The 24,712-nt window shown below is 47.0% G+C and overlaps 1 protein-coding gene across 1 annotated transcript in view; it reads left to right on the top strand.

Moving 5' to 3' along the window:
• The first annotated feature begins 4,778 nt into the window (after nt 1–4,778).
• The window catches only part of MAP3K5 (mitogen-activated protein kinase kinase kinase 5), a 329,350-nt gene continuing 309,416 nt past the window's right edge, over nt 4,779–24,712 (top strand). The window contains exon 1 of the mRNA XM_056566626.1: nt 4,779–4,907. The gene's annotated coding sequence lies outside the window, so the exon portion shown is untranslated. The remainder of the gene's footprint in view (nt 4,908–24,712) is intronic.

The following is a 24,712-nucleotide window of genomic DNA, read 5'->3' as shown; positions in this document are numbered from 1 at the left end:
CCAGAGGAAAAGTCGACCAGTTGTCCATGGCAACCAATCAGTTCACGTCTCTCATTTTTAAAAAGGCCTCTGAAAAATAAAAGAAGCAATCTGATTGGTTGCTATGGGCAACTGGTAAACTTTTCCACTACACAAGTCTTGATGAATCTCCCCCACGGTGTATAATCCTTCTGGTAGCCATCTAAAGATGGGTTTACTGTGGCCATAAAGGGATGGACATTGTCAGCAACAATACTCAGGTAAGCTGCCACATTTAAAAGATACATTTAAAAGATCAAAGTGTTCGAGGAAAATGTCCCCCTGTGGTGACACGGGGTGGTGTTAGTGGAAATACCTGATCACTTTGTGACGTCAGGGCACCGTTATCCTATACAGGGTCTAAAGTTAGGAACAGCTTCTCCTGGGCCAGACACAGGAAGTAAATGTACACACCGACGTCAGGTTATGGATAACTGTCTTTACTGAGCTGGGTGCAGATAGTAATACACATACAGCTGGCTTTAGGTGAAAGAGTGCAGCGTAACCCCTTGGGAGCCCTGTTGCCTTGCTGGGACTTGTGGTGCTTACACCAAACAGATTTATACTGACCTGTGAGACGAGACATTCCAAAGCCACAGGACAGCTATTGATGCTGGGACAACACACCCACACAACCATTATACCACCACTACCAGCCTGAACCATTATAGTGGTACTCTGCCCCTAGACATCTTATCTCCTATCTAAAAGATAGGGGATAAAATGTCTGATCACTCAATCTCCGGCCCGGCACTCCAGTAATCTGCTGCACACCACTCCATGCCGGATTACAAGTGACCACATCCATCACACCCCCTCCTATAGACATTAATGAAGGGGGTGTGATGACCAGATTTTTACGGATCGGTTTAGTTTTGTAGTGCACTGGTCCGTAACTGAGTGCTTTTATAATGGTTTACTACATGTGAGGGGGCATTATTATGTGAGGGGGCATTACTTATATGGGGGCAAAGTGAGGGGGGCATTACTTATATGGGGACAAAGTGAGGGGGCATTACTTATATGGGGACAAAGTGAGGGGGCATTACTTATATGGGAGCAAAGTGAGGTGGCATTACTTATATGGGAGCAAAGTGAGGGGGCATTACTTATATTGGGCAAAGTGAGGGGGCATTACTTATATGGGGCAAAGTGAGGGGGCATTACTTATATGGGGGCAAAGTGAGGGGGCATTACTTATATGGGGACAAAGTGAGGGGGCATTACTTATATGTAAGTAATGCCCCCTCACATGGCTCCCATACATAATAATGCCCCCTCATATGGCCCCCATATATAGTAATGCCCCCATATAAGTTAGGCCCCCTCACATGGCCCCCATATATGGGAGCATTGTGAGGGGGCATTACTATATATATATATATATATATATATATATATATATGGGGGCCATGTGAGGGGGCATAATTATATATGGGGGCCATGTGAGGGGGCATTATTATGTATGGGGGCCATGTGAGGGGGCATTATTATGTATGGGGGCCATATAAGGAGGCATTATTATGCCTGGGGGCCATGTGAGGGGGCATTATTATGTATGGGGGCCATGTGAGGGGGCATTATTATCTATGAGGGCAATGTGAGGGGGCATTATTATGTGTGGGGGCCATGTGAGGGGGCATTATTATGTATGGGGGCCATGTGATGGGGCATTATTATGTGTGGGGGCCATGTGAGGGGGCATTATTAAGTATGAGGGCCATATGAGGGGGCATTATTATGTGTGGGGGCCATGTGAGGGGGCATTATTATGTGTGGGGGCCATGTGAGGGGGCATTATTATGTGTGGGGCCATGTGAAGGGGCATTATTATGTATGGGGGCCATGTGAGGGGGCATTATTAAGTATGAGGGCCATGTGAGGGGGCATTATTAAGTATGAGGGCCATGTGAGGGGGCATTATTATGTGTGGGGGCCATGTGAGGGGGCATTATTATGTGTGGGGCCATGTAAAGGGGCATTATTATGTATGTATGTATGGGGGCCATGTGAGGGGGCATTATTAAGTATGAGGGCCATGTGAGGGGGCATTATTATGTGTGGGGGCCATGTGAGGGGACATTATTATGTGTGGGGCCATGTGAGGGGGCATTATTATGTGTGGGGGCCATGTGAGGGGGCATTATTATGTATGGGGGCCATGTGAGGGGGCATTATTATGTATGGAGGCCATGCAAGGGGGCATTGTTATGTATGGGGGTAATGTGAGGGGGCATTATTATGTATGGGGGCCACGTGAGGGGACATTATTATGTGTGGGGGCCATGTGAGGGGGCATTATTATATATGGGGGCCATGTTAGGGGGCATTATTATGTATGGGGGCCATGTGAGGAGGCATTACTATGTATGGGGGCAATGTGAGGGGGCATTATTATGTATGGGGGCAATGAGAGGGGGCATTAATATGTATGGGGGCAATGTGAGGGGGCATTATCATTTATCAGAGCAATGTACGGGGGCATTATAATGTATGAGGACAATGTTGGGGCCTAATACTCTACAGGGCACTGAAGGGACTACTATATGGGGCAGTGTAATACATATAGGGGGTTTGTATAGAGGTGAGCAGTGACGTAGCTATAGAGGTCGCAACAGTCGCCATGGCGACCGGGCCCCTTAGCCAGGGGGGCCCGCAGGGCCCCCCTTTCCACATTTACATGATGGTCGGCCGCCGTCATAAGTACGTATGTTATTCGTCCTGGTGGAACATTCTTCAAGTCCAAGTGTGGCCGCTGCTGCAAAATGTTCCCATACTGCAGCAGTGGAGTCAAGATGAGGGCCCGGGGCCCGCTCCAAACATATCCCGGGATGGGCGGGGACAGCGCAGAGGAATCATCACGCCCTGGCCCCGACTGTCCCGCCCTTGCTTTGCCGCATTGTGACTGGAGATGAGGAGGCACGCACGAGTCCCATCCAGGAAGCTCTGCCCGAAGCCGCCCGCCTGTTCTATACTGGCGATGTGTCTCACCTCACACCGACACTTCATCCAGGTGAAGGCTTCCCTGACCAGCCAGCGGTGCCCGCGTCCAGTATGACCCTGCCTTAGACGCTGCGCGCTCTAAATGCACGGGCTAGGGTGTCCTTGCCGCAAAGTGACATGCAGTGTTTCCCAACCAAGGTGCCTCCAGCTGTTCTAAAACTACAACTCCCAGCATAGCCAGACATCATTTGGATGTCTGGGCGTGCTGAGAGTTGTAGTTTTGCAACAGCTGGAGGCACCCTGGTTTGGAAACATTGCATTATTGTATATGTACCACAAATTAATTTATAGAAAAAAAAATGTAAGTTATGGAAACTCACAATTAAAAGATTTATGATAAAACATCTTGTATGGATTAAAGTATTATTCCCATAAAGCAGTGGTCTCCAAACTGTGGCCCTCCAGCTATTGCAAAACTACAACTATCAGCATGCCCAGACAGCTTTTGGCTGTCTAGCCTGTCTGGGCATGCTGGGAGTTGTAGTTTTGCAACAGCTGGAGGTTTACAGTTTGGAGACCAATGTCATGAAGTGATAATGCATCAAGTGTAAAGCCCAGTGACGTAGTAGCTATAGATGTCGCAACAGTTATTGCTATTGCGACCAGGCCTCTAGTTAATTCAAGCGAGGGCGTCTCATAATGACGGATATCAGCGATCATGCTGATGTCCGCCATTTACTCTATAGATGCCATGATTAATGCTGATCATGGCATCTTTAGTGAGGATTGAGGTGCGGGTTTGGGTGGGCTCATCACAGCGGGATGTGTATGATGGATGTGTGTATGGGGGCGGTAGTGGGATGTGTATATGTATGATGGTTGTATGTGTATGAATGATTGATAGATTTGTGGATGGATGGAGTAGTGGCAGTATTATATTCAGAGGGTAAGGTGTGTGTCAGTATTATATTCAGAGGGTACAGTGTGGGACAGTATTATATTCAGTGGGTACAGTATGTGGCAGTATGATATTGAGAGGGTACAGTGTGTGGTAGTATTATATTCAGAGGATACAGTGTGTAGTAGCATTATATTCAGAGGGTGCAATGTGTGGCAGTATTATATTCAGAGGGTGCAGTGTGTGGCAGTATTATATTCAGAGGATACAGTGTGTAGCAGTATTATATTCAGAGGGTGCAGTGTGTGGCAGTATTATATTCAGAGGGTGCAGTGTGTGGCAGTATTATATTCAGAGGGTGCAGTGTGTGGCAGTATAATATTCAGAGGGTACAGTGTGTGGCAGGATTATATTTAGTGGGTACAGTGTGTAGCAGTATTATATTCAGAGGGTACAGTGTGTGGCAGTATTATATTCAGAGGGTACAGTGTGTATGTATGGGGGCGGTAGTGGGATGTGTATATGTATGATGGTTGTGTGTGTATGAATGATTGATAGATTTGTGGATGGATGGAGTAGTGGCAGTATTATATTCAGAGGTTACGGTGTGTGTCAGTATTATATTCAGAGGGTACAGTGTGTGGCAGTATTATATTCAGAGGGTACAGTGTGGGACAGTATTATATTCAGGGGTACAGTGTGAGACAGTATTATATTCAGAGGGTACAGTATGTGGCAGTATTATATTCAGAGGGTACAGTGTGTGGTAGTATTATATTCAGAGGGAACAGTGTGTGGCAGCATTATATTCAGAGGATACAGTGTGTGGTTGTATTATATTCAGAGGGTGCAGTGTGTGGCAGGATTATTTTCAGGTGCAGTGTGTGGAAAGGTTCTAATGATTATTGTCTTCATATAGAGGATGAGGATCTGCTGACAAAGTGGGGAACCAATGATGTCAGGGTACCAGAAAATGTAGCAGAAGTAGTCCTGGTGTCTGGACCAGATGAAGAAGAACGGGAAAGACTACAGTGAAGAACGCACTCAGGTCAAGGATATCATTGTGTATTCTCCTGACTGTCCCATTGCTGCTGAAGTCACTTGTATGTTCTGCAGGGATGATGGGTGAAACGTTACCCCAATCTGAGGCTCTACAGGTGTCACAAAACTAAAACTCCCATAATACCTGAGGCTCTCCAGACATGATGGGAGTTGTAGCTTTCCAACCGCTGGAGAGCCACTTGAACGGAGGTGATCACTGGGGGGGGGTCAGCAGTAGAACCCCCACCAAAAAAATGGTCTGCTTAAATTGATCCCAGTCAGGCCCTGTCTGTGATTCACTAATATCATTGTAAATTCTTTTGGCTGTGTCCCATCAGTGCTGTAGTCACTAATATCTTTGTGTGGTTGGGGAAGGCAGTCATTCGAGGTTGGGGGTCGTCGGGGGGTGGGGGCCCAGGAAATTTTTTTGCACCGGGGCCCTGTGGTTTCAAGCTACGCCCCTGGAGGTGAGGACTTTGCTGTAGCGAGAATCCTAAAATGTTGAAGAGTTGTGATCGGGAGAAATCTTCATGATGACCCAGGACAGATGGAGAAGAAAGAGAAAAGTGAATGACTCCGATCAGAGAAGACACCCCTGTGATTATGTAACTATAATTACTTATATGGTCTGCAGCCCCTGTGTACAGCTCAAATCTACCTCTATATAGGGCTTATTGATCTTTTGTATAGTGTTTTTAAAAAAAAATTTATCTTGGATTTTCAAAAATAGGAAACATGAAAATTCACAACATTTCCAGTAACAGTTTTAGAAAAGGGGAATAACATGTAACAAAGTCGTGTGGGGTCTTTACGGAAGGGGTACGACTTCATGGGTAGCCAATACTTAATGTAGAGTTGACATCCAGTCGGATAGTAAAATAGTCCTTCACGTAGTATGCAAAGTCCCAGCATTAAGAACAAAAGAATAAGAGAAAATTGTCTGGCAAATCAAAAATAACAAAGAATGATCCTGAGAGAGGCGAGAAGGCTCGTTAGGGCGTAATGGTTGGTCATACTCCTCCAAAGAAAGAGAGAGAAAAAAGACAGGGAGGAAAGAGAGAGGGAGAGGCGGAAATATCAGAGGGAAGGGGGTTTGGGTGTTCTATTGGCTATGTGGTAAGTATAAGGGTACGTGATGAGGGCTGTGGAGCCAGAGGTCCCAATGTTTCAGAAAGCTCGCATCACGATGGTTTGCTAGAGCGTGGACCCGTTCGTATTCACACGTTAGGTTTACGTTGGAGAGAATCTCAGATAGAGTTGGAATTAATGGGGACATAATTTAGTAGACATAAGGATATGGGCAATTATTGTTCTGGATGTAACGGGGAAAAGATCAAGGTCTATCATCAGTAGCGGAGTGGTCGGGGTTATGTGCGTCTGGACACCTAGTGATAATCAAATCGATACCCGACCAAAGCGTTCGGAGAGCAGTGCAGCTCCATAGAGTGTGTAATAAAGTTCCAATCTGTCCACAGTTCCTCCAGCAGGCATCGGTATGTGTGGCATTATTTATGTGCAATCTATGGGGTGTGTAGCACCACTTATGGATGGTTTTGAAAATGGCCTCCTGATGATTTGCACATCTAAAAATGGAGCGGGTGTTGCGGAATGGCGTTTGCCACTGTTCAGGGGTGATAGTGCACTGTAGGTCCGTCTCCCATCTATCCATGAAGGGAAGAGTGGTAAAAAGGTGATGCCTTTAAATGAGGTGCCTGCAGAGTTCAATGTACCCTGGAGTCTAGCTGGCAGGCGGAAAATGGACAACCAACTAGTGTTCAGTAAGCTTCTGATCTGTAAGCTTTTATAGAACTCCCTATGAGGCAGTGAGAATTTCCCTCTAAGGGATGGAAAATGAATACTTCCCGTGTCATCTAAAATGTCTGCGATGGTAGTCAAGCCAGCATTTGTCCAAGGAGACAGGTCAAGGTCAGGTTGGGAAGGGTCAAGAGGTCTAGGGGAATGTATTTGGGGGGGATTGGATAAAGTTAGGAATGTCTTTAAGACTAGATCTAAGAATGTTGTCTGTGGTATCTATAGCAGTGATGCCCGTTTTCTTAAGTATAGTAGGAGAGAATATGGCTAGCATCCGGGATCTCAAGGAGCATTTCGGGCTGTAATGTCGTTCTATGGAAATCCACATCTTAGCTTTGTTGTCCGCCCACCAATGTTTAGTTTGGTCTAAGATACACGCTCTGTAATAGTCTTCTACATCCGGACTACCCAGCCCTCACCATAATCTGTGGTGAGTCATTACATTTTTGGAAATTCTGGGACGTTTATTCACCCAAATATAGTCTTGGAGGAGTTTGTTGACTTTTTGAAAAAACGATTTGGGGATGGCTATGGGTAATGTGCGGAAGAGGTATAATAATTTTGGGAGCAATAGCATTTTGAACGCTGCGAGTCTACCGAACCAGGAGACCATTTGCTTTCTGTAGGTTGTTATGGATGACAAGAGTGGCAGAAAGTTAGCGTGAAAAAGGGTAGATGAGGACGACGTCAGTTGTATGCCTAAGTGGTGGTAAAGTTAGTTTTGTCGCCCAGAAGATCGTAGAAAAAGGTGATGCCTTTAAATGAGGTGCCTGCAGCGTTCAATGTACCCTGGAGTCTAGCTGGCAGGCGGAAAGTGGACAACCAACTAGTGTTCAGTAAGCTTTTGATGTGTAAGCTTTTATAGAACTCCCTATGAGGCAGTGAGAATTTCCCTTTAAGGGATGGGAAATGAATACTTCCCGTGTCATCTAAAATGTCTGCGATGGTAGTCAAGCCAGCATTTGTCCAAGGAGACAGGTCAAGGTCAGGTATGTGAGGGGTCAAGAGGTCTAGGGGAATGTATTTGGGGGGATTGGATAAAGTTAGGAATGTCTTTAAGACTAGATCTAAGAATGTTGTCTGTGGTATCTATAGCAGTGATGCCCGTTTTCTTAAGTATAGTAGGAGAGAATATGGCTAGCATCCGGGATCTCAAGGAGCATTTCGGGCTGTAATGTCGTTCTATGGAAATCCACATCTTAGCTTTGTTGTCCGCCCACCAATGTTTAGTTTGGTCTAAGATACACGCTCTGTAATAGTCTTCTACATCCGGACTACCCAGCCCTCCCCATAATCTGTGGTGAGTCATTAAATTTTTGGAAATTCTGGGACGTTTATTCACCCAAATATAGTCTTGGAGGAGTTTGTTGACTTTTTGAAAAAACGATTTGGGGATGGCTATGGGTAATGTGCGGAAGAGGTATAATAATTTTGGGAGCAATAGCATTTTGAACGCTGCGAGTCTACCGAACCAGGAGACCATTTGCTTTCTGTAGGTTGTTATGGATGACAAGAGTGGCAGAAAGTTAGCGTGAAAAAGGGTAGATGAGGACGACGTCAGTTGTATGCCTAAGTGGTGGTAAAGTTAGTTTTGTCGCCCAGAAGATCGTAGAAAAAGGTGATGCCTTTAAATGAGGTGCCTGCAGCGTTCAATGTACCCTGGAGTCTAGCTGGCAGGCGGAAAGTGGACAACCAACTAGTGTTCAGTAAGCTTTTGATGTGTAAGCTTTTATAGAACTCCCTATGAGGCAGTGAGAATTTCCCTTTAAGGGATGGGAAATGAATACTTCCCGTGTCATCTAAAATGTCTGCGATGGTAGTCAAGCCAGCATTTGTCCAAGGAGACAGGTCAAGGTCAGGTATGTGAGGGGTCAAGAGGTCTAGGGGAATGTATTTGGGGGGATTGGATAAAGTTAGGAATGTCTTTAAGACTAGATCTAAGAATGTTGTCTGTGGTATCTATAGCAGTGATGCCCGTTTTCTTAAGTATAGTAGGAGAGAATATGGCTAGCATCCGGGATCTCAAGGAGCATTTCGGGCTGTAATGTCGTTCTATGGAAATCCACATCTTAGCTTTGTTGTCCGCCCACCAATGTTTAGTTTGGTCTAAGATACACGCTCTGTAATAGTCTTCTACATCCGGACTACCCAGCCCTCCCCATAATCTGTGGTGAGTCATTAAATTTTTGGAAATTCTGGGACGTTTATTCACCCAAATATAGTCTTGGAGGAGTTTGTTGACTTTTTGAAAAAACGATTTGGGGATGGCTATGGGTAATGTGCGGAAGAGGTATAATAATTTTGGGAGCAATAGCATTTTGAACGCTGCGAGTCTACCGAACCAGGAGACCATTTGCTTTCTGTAGGTTGTTATGGATGACAAGAGTGGCAGAAAGTTAGCGTGAAAAAGGGTAGATGAGGACGACGTCAGTTGTATGCCTAAGTGGTGGTAAAGTTAGTTTTGTCGCCCAGAAGATCGTAGAAAAAGGTGATGCCTTTAAATGAGGTGCCTGCAGCGTTCAATGTACCCTGGAGTCTAGCTGGCAGGCGGAAAGTGGACAACCAACTAGTGTTCAGTAAGCTTTTGATGTGTAAGCTTTTATAGAACTCCCTATGAGGCAGTGAGAATTTCCCTTTAAGGGATGGGAAATGAATACTTCCCGTGTCATCTAAAATGTCTGCGATGGTAGTCAAGCCAGCATTTGTCCAAGGAGACAGGTCAAGGTCAGGTATGTGAGGGGTCAAGAGGTCTAGGGGAATGTATTTGGGGGGATTGGATAAAGTTAGGAATGTCTTTAAGACTAGATCTAAGAATGTTGTCTGTGGTATCTATAGCAGTGATGCCCGTTTTCTTAAGTATAGTAGGAGAGAATATGGCTAGCATCCGGGATCTCAAGGAGCATTTCGGGCTGTAATGTCGTTCTATGGAAATCCACATCTTAGCTTTGTTGTCCGCCCACCAATGTTTAGTTTGGTCTAAGATACACGCTCTGTAATAGTCTTCTACATCCGGACTACCCAGCCCTCCCCATAATCTGTGGTGAGTCATTAAATTTTTGGAAATTCTGGGACGTTTATTCACCCAAATATAGTCTTGGAGGAGTTTGTTGACTTTTTGAAAAAACGATTTGGGGATGGCTATGGGTAATGTGCGGAAGAGGTATAATAATTTTGGGAGCAATAGCATTTTGAACGCTGCGAGTCTACCAAACCAGGAGACCATTTGCTTTCTGTAGGTTGTTATGGATGACAAGAGTGGCGGAAAGTTAGCGTGAAAAAGGGTAGATGAGGACAACGTCAGTTGTATGCCTAAGTAGGAAATGGAGCGATGCTGCCAGTCTAGGGGGAACTGGGGTTTTAGGTCATCTAAGAGTCGGGGTGGGATACCCGTGGTTAATGCCTGTGATTTGGATATATTCAATTTGTAATAGGAGAGATCTCCGAAAGTTTTTATGACCGTGAATAAAGACGTTAGGGACTGCTGTGGGTCCGTCAGGGACAGCAACACATTGTCCGTGAAGAGGGCTAGTTTGTGTTCAACATCACCAACTTCAATTCCCTTGATATTATCATGTGAGCGAATTGCTTGTGCAAGCGGTTCAAAGGTAAGTGAGAAGATTAAGCGCGAGAGGCGGCAGCCCTGACGGGTGCCATTTGACAGGGCAAGCCGGTCCAAAAGTGCACCATTAGTGAACACCTTTGCCACCGGGTTAGAGTATAGTGCTTTTATGGCATTCAGGATCCAGCCACCGAAGCCAAAAGCCTCCAGGGCTGAGAAGGCAAAGGACCAGCTGACCCTGTCAAACGCTTTCTCAGCATCTAAGGTAAGAAAAACGGCTGGGGTCCCCGTTCTCTCACAGTGTTGCAGTAAGGAAATTACCCTGTTGTCTGGGGCTTGTCTCCCCATTGTGAATCCCACCTGTTCTCAGCCCAGTAGCGTTAGTAAGTATGGGTTCAAGCGTGGTGCTAAAATTTTGGCATAAATCTTGACGTCTCCATTAAGGAGAGAGAGAGGACGGTAATTGGTCACCTGGTCTGTGGGTTTCTCCGGCTTGGGGATAGTAGTTATAAGGGCATCTAGCATGTCTGGGGGCAGGGATCCAGACTCAGCCACTGTAGTCAGTACTGGCATCAAATGTTGTTTAAGCAGCGGTACAAAATGTTTGTAGTAGTCATTGGGCAGTCTGTCTGGACCAGGTGCCTTATGAGTGGGTAAAGATTTAACTGCAGCTGTAATTTCTAAGTCAGATATCAGTGAGTTTAGGGAAGCTAAAGCGGCTGGTTGTAGTTTGGGGAGTTTGAGGGAAGCAAGAAAGCGGTCAATGGCCTCCTGGTTCGGTTTCACGCACTGGGGATCATCTTGTAGATTATATAAGGATTCATAGTAGGCTCGGAATGCATCCGCAATCTGTCTAGGGGACCTCACCTGTGTTTGTGTGAAGGGGTGTTTTAAAACCGCAATTCTTTGTTTATAAAAAGCAGGCTTCATTTTTTTAGCTAAGAGAGAACCTGCCTTATTGTTATGTTGGTAGTTTGTATATTGGTTTTTATTCAATAACAATATAGCATTGTTAGTCAGTGGTAATGGTAGTGGAGTGCACCTTTGTGTTGTGCAGGTATTTATGGTTCTTGTGAAAAGTAGAATTGACTGCTTTTTCCTTGTAGTTTTGACTGAATGCCTTTGTCAACACTAGAATTGACTGCTTTTCCCCAGTGAAAACTAGTTTAGACTGAACACCTTTGTGAAAACTAGAATTGACTGCTTTTTCCCAGTTGACCCCTTAAGGATGCCGGGTGTATCCATACGCCCCCGTTTTAAAGTCCTTAAAGACAGAGGGCGTATGGATACGCCCGTGGGAATTCCGGTCCCCGCAGCTCGCCGGGCGGGTACCGGACCGGGGTGACTGCTGATATCTATCAGCAGGCACCCCGTGCAAACACCTGGGGGGGGCCCCGAGACCCCCCCCATGTCGGCGATCGCCGCAAATCGTCGGTTAATTCAGACCAATGATTTGGAAGTCCGTGCATGCTGGGAGTTGTAGTTTTGCAACAGTTGGAGGTTTGCCCCCCCCCCCCCCCCCCCAGGGTACATTCACACGGGCGGGTTTACAGCGAGTTCTGCTGCAAGTTTGAGATGCGGCAAATTTTCAGCCGCAGCTCATACTCCCAGTGAGAAACTCATTGTAAACCTCCGCCTGTGTGAATGTACCCTAAAAACACTATACTACACTACACTTACACATAATAAAGGGTAAAACACTACATATACACATACCCCTACACAGTCCCACCCCAATAAAAAAAAACTGTATTGTACGGCAGGGTTTCCAAAACGAAGGCTCCAGCTGTTGAAAAACAACAACTCACAGTATTGCCGGACAGCCACTGACTGTCAAGGCATGCCTGGAGTTTTGCAACAGCTGGAGACACCCTGTTTGGGAAACACTGCCGTAGGGTATTTTTGTGGCGGATTCAAATCCCCAATTTAGTTCTCAAATGCGCATGGTGCTCTCTCACTTCGGAGCCCTGTCGTATTTCAAGGAAACAGTTTAGTGCCCTGCGGGCGAACTACAATGCTAATGCTCAGAAGAGAGCTAATGCTCTGGAGAGAGAATGTGTGTGTCCAAAATTGAAGGCCATGTGTGTTTACAAAGCCCCCATAGTGCCAGAACAGTGGACTCCCCCCCCCACATGTGACACCATTTTGGAAACTACACCCCTCATGTATTGTAATAAGGGGTACAGTGATCATTTACACCCCACAGGTGTCTGACAGATTTTTGGAACAGTGGTCTGTGAAAATGAAAAATTTAATTTCTCATTTGCACAGCCCACTGTTCCAAAGGTCTGTCATACGCCAGTGGGGTGTAAATGTTCACTGCACCCCTTATTAAATTCAGTGAAGTGTTTAGTTTCCAAAATAGGGTCACATGTGTGGGGGGGGGTCCACTGTTCTGGCACCACGGGGGGCTTTGTAAACGCACATGGCCTCGCACTTCTATTCCAACCAAATTCTCTCACCAAAAGCTCAATGGCGCTCCTTCTCTTCTGAGCATTGTAGTTCGCCCGCAGAGCACTTTACATCCATATATGGGGTATTTTCATACTCAGAAGAAATGGTGTTACAAATTTTGGGAGGATTTTTCTCCAATTACCCCTTGTAAAATGAACAATTTGGGGTAAAACCAGCATTTTAGTGAAAAAAAATCAAATTTTTCATTTTCATGTCCAACTTTAGCGGAAATTTGTCAAGCACCTGTGGGGTGTTAAGGCTCACTGTACCTCTTGTTACGTTTCTTGAGGGGTGTAGTTTCCAAAATAATCATAATGCCATGTGTTTTTTTTTCTGTTTTGCCACCATAGGGGATTCTTAAATGCGACATGCCCCCCAAAAACCATTTCAGCAAAATTTGCTTTCCAAAAGCCAAATGTGACTTCTTCTCTTCTGAGCATTGTAGTGCGCCCGCAGTGCACTTGACGTCCACACATGGGGTATTTCCATACTCAGAAGAGATGGGGTTACAAATTTTGAGGGGCATTTTCTCCTATAACCCCATGTAAAACCAGCATTTTAGTGAAAAAAAATATATAAATTAATTTACACATCCAACTTTAACAAAAAGTCGTCAAACACCTGTGGTGTGTTAAGGCTCAGTGGACCCCTTGTTATGTTCCTTGAGGGGTGTAGTTTCCAAAATGTTATTTTAATTTTTTTTGCTTTTCTGGCACCATACGGGCTTCCTAAATGGGACATGCTGCCAAAAAGCCGTTTCAGAAAAACTCACTCTCCAAAATCCCATTGTCGCTCATTCCCTTCTGAGGCCTCTAGTGCACCCACAGAGCACTTGACATACACATATGAGGTATTTCCTTACTTGAGAGAAATTGGGTTACAAATTTTGGGGGGCTTTTTCTCCTTTTACCCCTTGTAGAAATTAAAAAAACTGGGTCTACACGAACAATCGAGTGTAAAAAATGAAGATTTTGAATTTTCTCCTTTACTTTGCTGCTATTCCTGTGAATACTGTCATTTTGAATACTTGGGGGGGGGGTGCAGTTTTTTTAATGGGGTATTTCTAATATGAAGACCCCTCAAATCCACTTCAAAACTGAACTGGTCCCAGAAAAATTCAGATGTTAAAAATTTTGTGAAAAATTGGAAAATTGATGCTAAACTTTGGAGCCCTCTGATGTCTTCCAAAAGTAAAAACATGTCAACTAGATTCTTCTAGATTTCAAATTCTATACATGTAAGAGGCCTGTTCTCTGCTGGGGGACCAGACAGCCCAAGTAACCAGGTCTGGGTCCACCTTTCCTGGGCACATTTGTGTGGAAGAAGTAGGTAAGATAGAAGGCATGCAGTACCCCAAAGTCGCCATGCTTTGAATGGTCCCACTTCCAGAGAGGGGGACTTGGCAGCCCCAGTGCCCTGGCAAGAGTGCACCCTTCCTCCCTTCTAGGGTACACTTGTCTGGGAGATCCCCGGTGATACTCCCAGACAGACTTGTAAAAATGGTTAAAAAGGAAGGGAGTGGGGGGCGTGGCTAGCCATGGACATCTGAGGAAGCTTGTTGCAAGAGCTCCGGTCCCTCAACCCTTTCAGTGACCCATTCCTGGCTTTGTTTATGGGGAGAACACACAAAAAACACAAGCCTAAAGCCCTCTGCTGGCCCCCTTCACCTCACCGGGATCTGAGCACTTACTTCACCCGGTCACAGCTACACCGCAGCTCCTCTGTGTCGTCGGGTTCAATTGCGACACACTCCACTCCTGTGCCTGCAGCAGCTACCATGCCTTAGTCTGGCCCGCGATCTCTCCTGGCTCCTTCGCCTGCCTCGCAACAGTTGGGGACATCTGAAGTGCTGCCCTGGAGGGAGAAGGTGGAGCTCATATCTCCCCTACAGCAGACGGCCTCCCCGGCGCACAGTGCACATTGCGCGCAGGAAGATGGCCGCCGCTGCTCCTCTTCAGCTTCCTGCTCTCCATCTCTGGCTGCCGGGCAGCCTTCCGGGACGCAAGCCAAGGTAGGTGAACCCTCGGCCCCTGCTACTACTTCTCTGGCCATATTGAATGATCCCCCTGATAAGGGGGACCTTTCCGGGCTCCATCTCTCCTCCTTCAGTGACGCTGGCCTATTGGTGCCTGGGCCCGGACTGACCTCACCCCTATCCCCTCTGCAGTTCTCTGCCTCGGGGAACCCCATCCTGCAGCCTCCTCGGGACATCCATCTCTGAGGCCCTTACAGGTTGGAGATGTGGACTGGCTCACCCTCTCTTTGATGCACGACTCCAGTCCTGCTGCAGTCATTGGTCCTTTGCCCATGTCGGGCCCCGGGCACCCTTGTGGACCTCCACTCTCTGATTGAGTCTCTACCTACAAAGGATTACTTTTCTTCACTAGCAAAACAAGTGGTGGCAGAATGCAATCAGGAATTTGCTCAACTCCGCACGGATTTGTCTGTGGTTTTGGCTAGGGTTGCTGTTGTCGAATCTTCGCAAGAATCCTCTACCTCCTCCATTCAAGCTTTGCAGGCAACGGGACAGCCGCACACTGAACAGCTCTTTGCCGTTCAACAGCATCTCGACGATGTGGAGAACCGCAACAGGCTCAATAATATTCACCTGTGCGGCCTGCCAGAGGGGGTGGGCCCTGAGGACTTGTACTCAGCTACATTGGCTATCTTCAACGATCTCCAGAAAACTCATTTTAAAGAGGGTCATGCCCCGGCCCTTAAGAACAGACATTATCCAGTCTGATCTGTGCCAACAGCTCAGGTTCTAGGTCTAAGGAGGTGGCTATTGCCATACATAAATCCTTGGCCCATCAGGTCCTTTCTGTTCTCCTGGACCCTAATGCCTGCTATGTCGTCCTTTCCCTGCTAGTGGGTGGGGGGGGGGGGGGGCCTTTACTATTGTTAATGCTTATGCCCCCAATTAGGGTCAGTCTGAGTTTATTGTTGCTCTCGTGGACTTAGTGTTGCCTGTGGTTCGGGAGACTGTGGTTCTGTGCGGGGACTTGAATTTAACTCTGGATCCTACCATGGATAATTCCACAGGTTATTCTAGCCTCTCTTATGCAGTGATTAAACGCGTGAAGCGCTCCCTTGCTTTATTGCGGTTGTGCGATTCATGGCATCTTCAATACCCCTCTGATAGGCACTATAGTTTTGTCTCCTCCCGGCACGGTTCCCATAGTCATCTGGATTATATCTTGCTCCAGCATAGTGCCCTGTCCTGGCTTTCAAATCCTCCACAATTGGTGATACCCTCTGGTCTGACCACGCCCCGGTCTTTTGCTCCCTCCAACTTCCTTTTTTACAGAAGTCTGCATGGTCGTGGAGGCTGAATGAATCTTTGCTTTTAGATCCCTTGTGTATGGCTGACCTGATCGGAGCGGTTTCCAATTTTGTGACTGATCATGCCATGTACTCCACTGCCCCTTTCTTTCAGTGGGAAGCCCTTAAATGTGTCTTCTGGGGGTCCTTATCAGATAATGGCTCTAGGCTGAAGCGGGAGAAGGCTTAAGCATTATGTCCGGCCTTAGCTAAAGTCTCCACGCTTGAATTGGCACAAAAGCGTTCGCTCTTGAAGCCGGTATTGCGTGATCTGCTGCTGGCTAAATTGAAGGTGAAGCATCTATTGTAGACCTCTTGGGGTTACTGGCTCCAGGTGGGTCGGAGTAAATTCTACAAGCACGGTAACAAAAGCGGACGCATGCTTGCCAAGGCACTGCGGACTAGAATGGCTCAGACGCATATCCCCAGCATCCGTTCCCATTCTGGGCTCCAGGTCCATACAACCAGGGATATTATGTCCACCTTCCATGATTTTTTTACTGACTTGTATAGCCTCCCTGCTCCTCAGTGAATGTAGATCTGAAAATAACTCCAAATCGTTGGCTAACCGCTTGAACTCCATCCTTCCCACTCTCATACATTTGGATCAAGTGGGGTTTGTGCCGGGGAGGGAAGCCAAGGATGGTACCATTAAAACTTTGGATCTGGTGCATTATGTTTAGTCACATAAGATTCCTACGATGATCCTATCCCTTGATGCCGAGAAGGCTTTTGATCATGTTTCCTGGTCCTCCCTGGAACAAAACCCTATGCCTCATTGGCCTAGGTCCTAATTTTATAGCTAAAATACAGGCTCTGTATCACTCCCCTACGGCCTGTCTCAAAATCAATGGTTCTCTCTCTGTTCCCTTCTCCATTCACAATGGCACTCAAAAGGGTTGCCCCTGTCTCCCGCTCTGTATGTCCTGGTGATGGAGCACTTACTGACTGGTATTAGAGCAGACCCTGACATCATGGTCTGGTCATGGGAGGCATTGAATATAAATGCTCTGCCTTTGCGGATGATCTCCTGGTCTACCTTGCTGACATGGTGACGTCTCTGCCATGTCTGATGGCGTGCCTTCAAGAGTTTGGTTAGTGGTCCAATTTTAATGTGAATCTGTCACGTCTGGGAAGGGAAGGAGTGCACACTATTCTCACCCACTCCCCCTATCCCTGCCTACTTACGTACCCGCCCTAGGTAGCGGGTCGGTAACCACGGTGCCCTTACAATAAGTGAGGGCAGTCCAGTCAAAATAATTAACTATAATGCAGAGATCGAGACAGAATGGAATCACTCAGACTAACAGAAAAACAACTAAACATACACACAATAAGTCGCTGTCCACAGTCCGAGTCGATACCAAGAGGTTACAGATAAGCCAATTCGCAAAACCCGGAGAAGAGTCAGAGAGCGAAGCCAAAGGGTCAAAATGCCAGATATAACAGATACAATATAAATGCTAGCTAGGAGTACACAGGGCTCTAGACTGAAAACCGGGGAGTCAGAATTGACTCCAGGATACCAAACAGGAATTATATCATACAGAGCACAGGTAACACTAGACTAAAACTGGATGAGTCTGAATTAACTCCAGGAGAATTGACTTAGTCTGTGAACACAGACTAAGCAGAACGGACATACATTATCCTAAAAACCGACAGATGCAACACAGACTAAAATCTACAATAACCAAGACTATTTAACCATGGCTAAAACTCAGATAATAATACAAGATAAATACAAGGTGCAAGATAAAACAGACATAGAAGTACAAGCAGACATAGTCAGGATTTTATATCAGACAGGAGGCTCGTATCAATGCATATTCCTTCTTTAATAAGCCCAATAGCAGAAAGAAAGATGCACAAACTTCCATAGTGAAAGAAAAACACATAGGATGCAGGTTACCAAGCAACCTAACCGCACCCCTTAATCATATCCACCAATCCAATCCAACTTGCATCATATAAAACCAACTGAAACTCCACCTTCCTCCTCTTTCTTTCTGCTCAATAGCTGGGAGCACTACAGATAAGTATTCTATATTGAAGTTTTGATAGATTGCTTTTCGGTCTGTGCTACCAGTGGGGCACTTGACCTCATATTCTAAATTATCTTTAGGGGTTCAAGATTATATGAGATATTGCTTTACTGGAGTAGATACTGCATACTCCTGTTTAGTTTTTCCCCCTTGTTCGGCAGGCCCGACCTGATTGCTGTTTCATGCGCCAGGTTCGGTCTGCCTCCCTCTTTTTCATTTCCTTTTCATTTTCCTCTTACCTGGTTGCGCCCTTTCGTTCTCTCGGGTGGCGGCGTTTTTCCCTGTATCCAAAGCGGGGGGGTCCGCCATCACGAGTGACGTCTGCGGGCTTGTTGTTTTCAGCTCCGCCCTTCTTCTTGGCGCAGGGTGCCGCGCGCTGTATGCTTTACTAGCGGCGCTCGCGAGATTTTGGCCGGGGAGTGGCCACGCCCCCTGCTGCTCTTGCTCACTTCCTCTGTTTGGCGCTGCGATCCGGCTGCTGATTAGCAGCGGGGATCGCAGCGGCAATTGGAAGGGACTCGGAAGCGGACGATTCTTAGTTCTGGTTCCGGGTTTAGTCATATCTGGAGGTGAAGCAGTAAATGCCCACAATCATAGTTGTCCCTGCTAGTGGGCTTAGGGAATCTGAGGAGACGCAGAGGTGTTTCTTCTACTCTCCCCATATTCCATATAGTTTCAGTTTGTATTATGTGACAGTACATTGATTAAAGGTATTTATTTATTTTTCTCTTTCTTTACAGCTCTTTGTTTTTTCCCCTTACTGTGCAATTCGCATAATGGCTGAGGACAAATCTAATTTGACCCTGGGGGAAGGCCCCATGCCCACTCCTGATATGGAGTTCATGTCAGCCGATCAGATACAGCAATTAGTTTGCAGGTCGGTACAATCGGCCCTCTCCTCTGCTATGGCGTCGGTGAACGACACCATTTCTAAATCAGTTTCTTTGGCCATGCAAAATTCTCGCCCTGAGGGAACATCTCCAATCCCGTGTACTGAAGGCGGGGAATTGGTGTTGGAACGAGCCTCAGGCTCGGGTGGACCCGGCAAGTCTGTCCGGAAGAAAAATTACACTACAGACTTAGTGACCTCTCCTGTTGTACAGGGCATGTCAGGAGATAGTATAAATATTACGTCTCGACCTCTCAAGGTGGTCGGCGCCCCATCGGTGGGCAAAAGACCCTCCTCACGGGAGGATGTATCTCACCATAGACCTACACGGTCGGCTAAACGGAACAAACCTGACTCCTTCGTGTACGCATCTGATGTGGACTCGGAGTCGGATTCTGGGAGGTCGGACTCTGTCGCTTCCAGTGGCAATGAGGAGGCAATGGGGGAGGATACGGATGTATCTCACCCAGGCCCTTCCACGAAAGGGGATCCATCCCCTGATACATTGCTGGACTCCTTAGGAGTACCTTATTTTGACCCGGAGGCTATAAAACACCCACGCTGTGGCGAGTGGGAGCCGATTCCGGAAGTTGCTAAATTCCTCGAGGCTTGGATTCGAAAACCCCTGGACAGGGGTAACAGAAATAAACTTCGGTCAGAATGTCCGCGGCCTTCGTTGGCCAGTAGGGTGGCGGTGACGCCGGAACTAGACCCTATTCTATTGAAATACATGACCAAATCGGGTAAGAACCCGAAGAAAGAGATCGATCGGTCCTTTAAATCGGTTCAGGATAAGTTCCTGGACTTACTGGGACCGATTACCAAGATTCTCAATATGGCTGAACAGGCCGTGGCTTCTGGTGAAACAGTAAATGCAGAGGTATTGAGAGGCTGGGCCCTGAGGGCCACGTGCTTACTGGGTAACGCCAACTCGGCTATTTCCGCCGAAAGGCGTAGGTCCATCCTCATGAGGTTGGACCCTCAATTATCCCATTTGGCCACGGAGGAGCCAGGCCCCTCGGCGGAAGGGCTTTTGTTTGGCGACTCCTTGATTAAGAATATTAATCGCTTCGTGGGCCTCTTCTCGAGTCTAGATAAGGCTCAGACCTCATTGCGGAAAAGTGCCGCTGGTAAGGTTTTCGATAAGGCTGGAAGGGGCAAGGGTCGCCCTTCCAGCCGGGGAACCTATTCCAGACCCTTCCATAGGCGGACAATACAATATGTCCAAGAGCGGACACAACCTGCGATGGTCGCGGCACCCTTGGCTCCTACACCCTTCTTCCCCCCCTAGAGGACGGCCCTGGAGGGCTAGGGGTTCCAGAGGCTTCCCAAGAGGAAGAACAACAGGTGGGTCCTTACAACCTAGTGATGTCACATATCCCGGTAGGGGGCAGGCTGAGATTTTTTACCCACGCTTGGTCCCAGATTACGGCGGATCCTTGGGTCCTCCAGACGGTGTCGGGGTACATGATAGAGTTTGTGAGTCCTCCCGTGCAAGTGAATGGTCCACGGACTATCCATTTTTCGGAACAAGACAGGCTCCTGATTCAGGAGGAAGTTATGGATTTGTATGCCAAACAGGCAATTCGGCCTGTGGACGGGCCCCATATAGGGTTTGTCAGCAATATCTTCTTAGTAAAGAAGAAAGACGGCGGCCATCGGCCGGTCATAAATTTAAGGGAGTTAAACGATTACGTACTTTATCGCCATTTCAAAATGGAGGGCATACACCTCCTCAGAGATCTACTCCGCCAAGGAGATTGGCTGGCAAAGATAGATTTAAAGGACGCGTACCTCACGGTACCGATTCATCGGTCCTCCTCTCCATTCCTCCAGTTTATATGGGGGGACCAAAGGTGGGAGTTCTCGTGCCTCCCATTCGGTCTATCGTCCGCCCCGTGGTGTTTCACCAAACTCCTAAAGCCGGTGATGGCTTGCTTGAGGAGTCGGGGAGTGAGGTTGATCATTTATCTAGACGATATTCTGATCATGGCACGGTCCAGACGTCAGGCCAGCATACATGTGGAATGGACACTGACGTTGCTCACGGAGCTGGGTTTTCTTCTCAACGAGAAGAAGTCCGTACTGGTCCCCGCTCGGACCATGGAATTTTTGGGTTTCGTAGTAGATACCCATTTGGCGACATTGAGTCTGCCGAGCAAGAAGCTTGCGTTAATTCGCAAAGAGATCAGACAATTGTTACGCAAGCGGAAAGTGTCGCTGAGAGCGGTTGCCCGGATCGTGGGCTTATTGTCGGCCTCAGTGCAGGCCATTTTTCCAGCCCCGTTGCAATACAGGGCACTCCAGAGATTGAAGAACAGCCATTTGTCGGAAGGGCTATCATATGCAGCCCAGGTCCCAGTGTCAGAAGAAGCACGCGAGGAATTGTTGTGGTGGCTCCAACATGTCCAGGATTGGAATGGGAAGACAATCTTCAATTCCAAGCCGGACCTAATTATAGAATCGGACGCCAGTTTGTCCGGCTGGGGAGCCAGGTGCGGATCGTCCGCCACCGGCGGGAGATGGTCAGTGATGGAAGTTCAGCTTCACATCAATTGTCTGGAGCTGCTGGCGGGCATGTTCGCTTTGAAGAGTTTTGCTCCACACAGGACGGATTGTTGCATCCTGCTACGGATGGACAACATCACGGCGGTGCAATATGTCAATCGCCTAGGAGGCACAAGGTCTCGTCCACTGACGGACCTGGCAAAAGATCTCTGGTTCTTCTGCCTGGAAAGGAACATAGTGCTTCAGGCGGAATATCTACCGGGAGTTTCCAATTCTGTTGCGGATTGGAATTCCAGACATCTGGTGGACGGCAGCGATTGGACCTTGCATCCGGCAGTTTTTCAGCAGGTTCAGACCTTATGGGGACCCCTTGGTCTGGATTTGTTTGCATCACGGCTCAATCGCCAGTTGCCCCAGTTTTTCAGTTGGCGACCAGATCCAGAAGCGGTGGCTACGGATGCTTTCCTGCAGATATGGCCTCGGGAGGGGTCGTACGCATTTCCCCCTTTCGCCATGATACCCAGGGCATTATGGCAAGTGGCGATACAGAAGGTTACGGTGGTTTTGATCACTCCGTGGTGGCCAGCCCAGGCGTGGTTTCCCCAGATTCTGGGGATGACCATAGATTCTCCGAGGATATGTCCGTTGTTCCCTTCTGTCCTACGGAATCCCTCGGGAGAGGTGCACCCGATGGTGTTATCGGGTCAGTTGACGCTGTTGGCATGGCTGATATCGGGTCAACAGGACTTGATAGATTGTTATCACACACGGCTAGGGACCTCATTGGTGAAGCATGGGCTCCGGGTACCAGATCGGCTTACCGGTCAGCCTGGTGTTCATGGGTTCGTTGGTGCTCACAACGGCAGGTGGATCCCACTTCTGCCTCTGTGACTGCTGTGCTGAATTTTTTATCAGCGGCTTTTGAGGACGGCAAGGCGTACCGGACCATCAATCTGTACAGGTCTGCTATTTCAGCCCATCATGCCCCGGTGGAAGGCAGAGCGATTGGGCAACATCGATTGGTTTGCCGTCTCCTTAAGGGCATTAGGTTTAGGAAGCCTCCTGGTCCCCGTTATCACTCCACATGGGACGTATCATTGGTGTTACGTAAGTTTGCATCATGGGACGACAATGAACAGTTGTCTCTCAAGATGTTATCATACAAATTAACCATGCTGTTGTGTTTGGTGTCCATTAAACGGGTGTCTGATGTTAAGGCGCTAGATATATCGCGCAGACAATTTACTCCTCGCGGGAATCAGTTTACTATTTCTAGGAGGACTAAGACTAATCGTTCACCGTCCTTTTCTCAATTGATAGTTTCTTTTTCTTCACCTCATTTGCCTGTTTCTTCCCAAACTTTATCACGTTGGGTGCGTCACTCTATGGCCTTGGCGGGAGTGGATGTGTCCATTTTTAATGCGCATTCTGCCAGGGGTGCCATGGCTACCAAGGTAGCTCAGGCTGGGGGCTCGCTCTCCGACATTTTGAAGGCGGCGGACTGGTCGTCGGAAGAGACTTTCCGGAATTTTTATTTTAGGCCGGAACATCATGTTTCTATGTCGGTTTTGTAATTTACTGTTGTTTATATTGCTTTGAACTTGCATTGATACAAGCCTCCTGTCTGATATAAAATTGGAGATTTTCCTATTATTATGACGGAAAATATAGATTTTATGAAGACAGGAGGCGAGTATCATCCCTCCCTTATTACCCAACCCTGTTATGGTGTATATTTTCTGTTTTCCAGGTTACTGAAGTTCCTACTAGAAGACGGTGGGGTGGTTAACCTGTTCATCGAAAGACGGTTTCGGTTATCCTGTTGGATCAAAGGGTTGTTTCAAGTCGATAGGAGCTGGCCGCTTCGAGTTTGGATTGGAGAAGACGACGTGGTCAAGAAATTTGTTGGATTTTGGAGATTTTTTGAGTTTTATCGGACTGTTCGCATCCAGAAAGAGGAGGAAGGTGGAGTTTCAGTTGGTTTTATATGATGCAAGTTGGATTGGATTGGTGGATATGATTAAGGGGTGCGGTTAGGTTGCTTGGTAACCTGCATCTTATGTGTTTTTCTTTCACTATGGAAGTTTGTGCATCTTTCTTTCTGCTATTGGGCTTATTAAAGAAGGAATATGCATTGATACTCGCCTCCTGTCTTCATAAAATCTATATTTTCCGTCATAATAATAGGAAAATCTCCAATTGCACAACTCTGAGAACTCTGGTATAAATAACCCCACCCGAGTTCTCATTGGTTCAGAGCATAAACTATTCCCTATCCAGGGAGAATGGCAAACTGCTCAGAACATCCAGGTGTATGAATACACACCTAAATAGAAACAAAATACACACAAAAACACAAAACCAGACATTACAGTACCCACCCACCCCAGAGGGGCAAACATACTGATTTTTTTTTTTTTTTTACGATTGCCACCTGGACACAGATGCTTGGCTCAGGATGGAGGTACGCCAACACTGTAGCAGACAGGCCGAATAGGTCCTTGCATCTGGTCCACTTGAAACAGGCTTCCAGGAACACAGAAAGTGGCACCAGAGCAAGTAGGTGGCTGGTTATTCTATCATGATCGACTGGGGGGACAGAGATAGTGAGCCCTAAGCTGCTCCTATATACACGCTCCCTGCCGACTTGCCCATCCACCCTAAACGGTGGATTGACAACTTGGATCCTGTCCCTCCCTGCGCTAAAGTGCAGTGGCGTAAAAACAAATAATAAACATAGTTGATCACAGGCCAGAAACAGAATGGGAAAACTACCAGACAACCAGATATACCAGACAGAATATAATTATACAAACAGGACAGAATATAATGTACTAACAAACAGTTCATAAACCGTAATCCAGATAAACGGCAGAAATGATAAAAAAAAAAAGAACTAGACTAGATATGCAACAAGTATACAGAAGAAAGCAAGAGATGCAGGGGATGAACGGAAGAACTGGATGCAAAAACACCAAACTGATCAGGAACATAGAACACTGTTCACACTGGGACACAGAACAAACAAACTGGACACCCACTCCAAAAAAAGAGTAGACAGCATAATAAAGCCAAATAGACTACTAGCCAGCAGGCACATTCCACCATGATCAGGATGCTGACCTAGTAGGAAACCGAAATATAAAACACGAAACTCTAGACTGAAAACCGGATGAGTCAGAATTTACTCCAGGATACCAAACAGGAATTACAGTGCATAGTGA

This window comes from Hyla sarda, chromosome 3, assembly GCF_029499605.1.
Source record: "Hyla sarda isolate aHylSar1 chromosome 3, aHylSar1.hap1, whole genome shotgun sequence".
NCBI classification, from domain to species: domain Eukaryota; kingdom Metazoa; phylum Chordata; class Amphibia; order Anura; family Hylidae; genus Hyla; species Hyla sarda.
The sequence above is the reverse complement of the archived record's forward strand: the minus strand, read 5'-3'. Positions and strand labels throughout refer to the sequence as shown.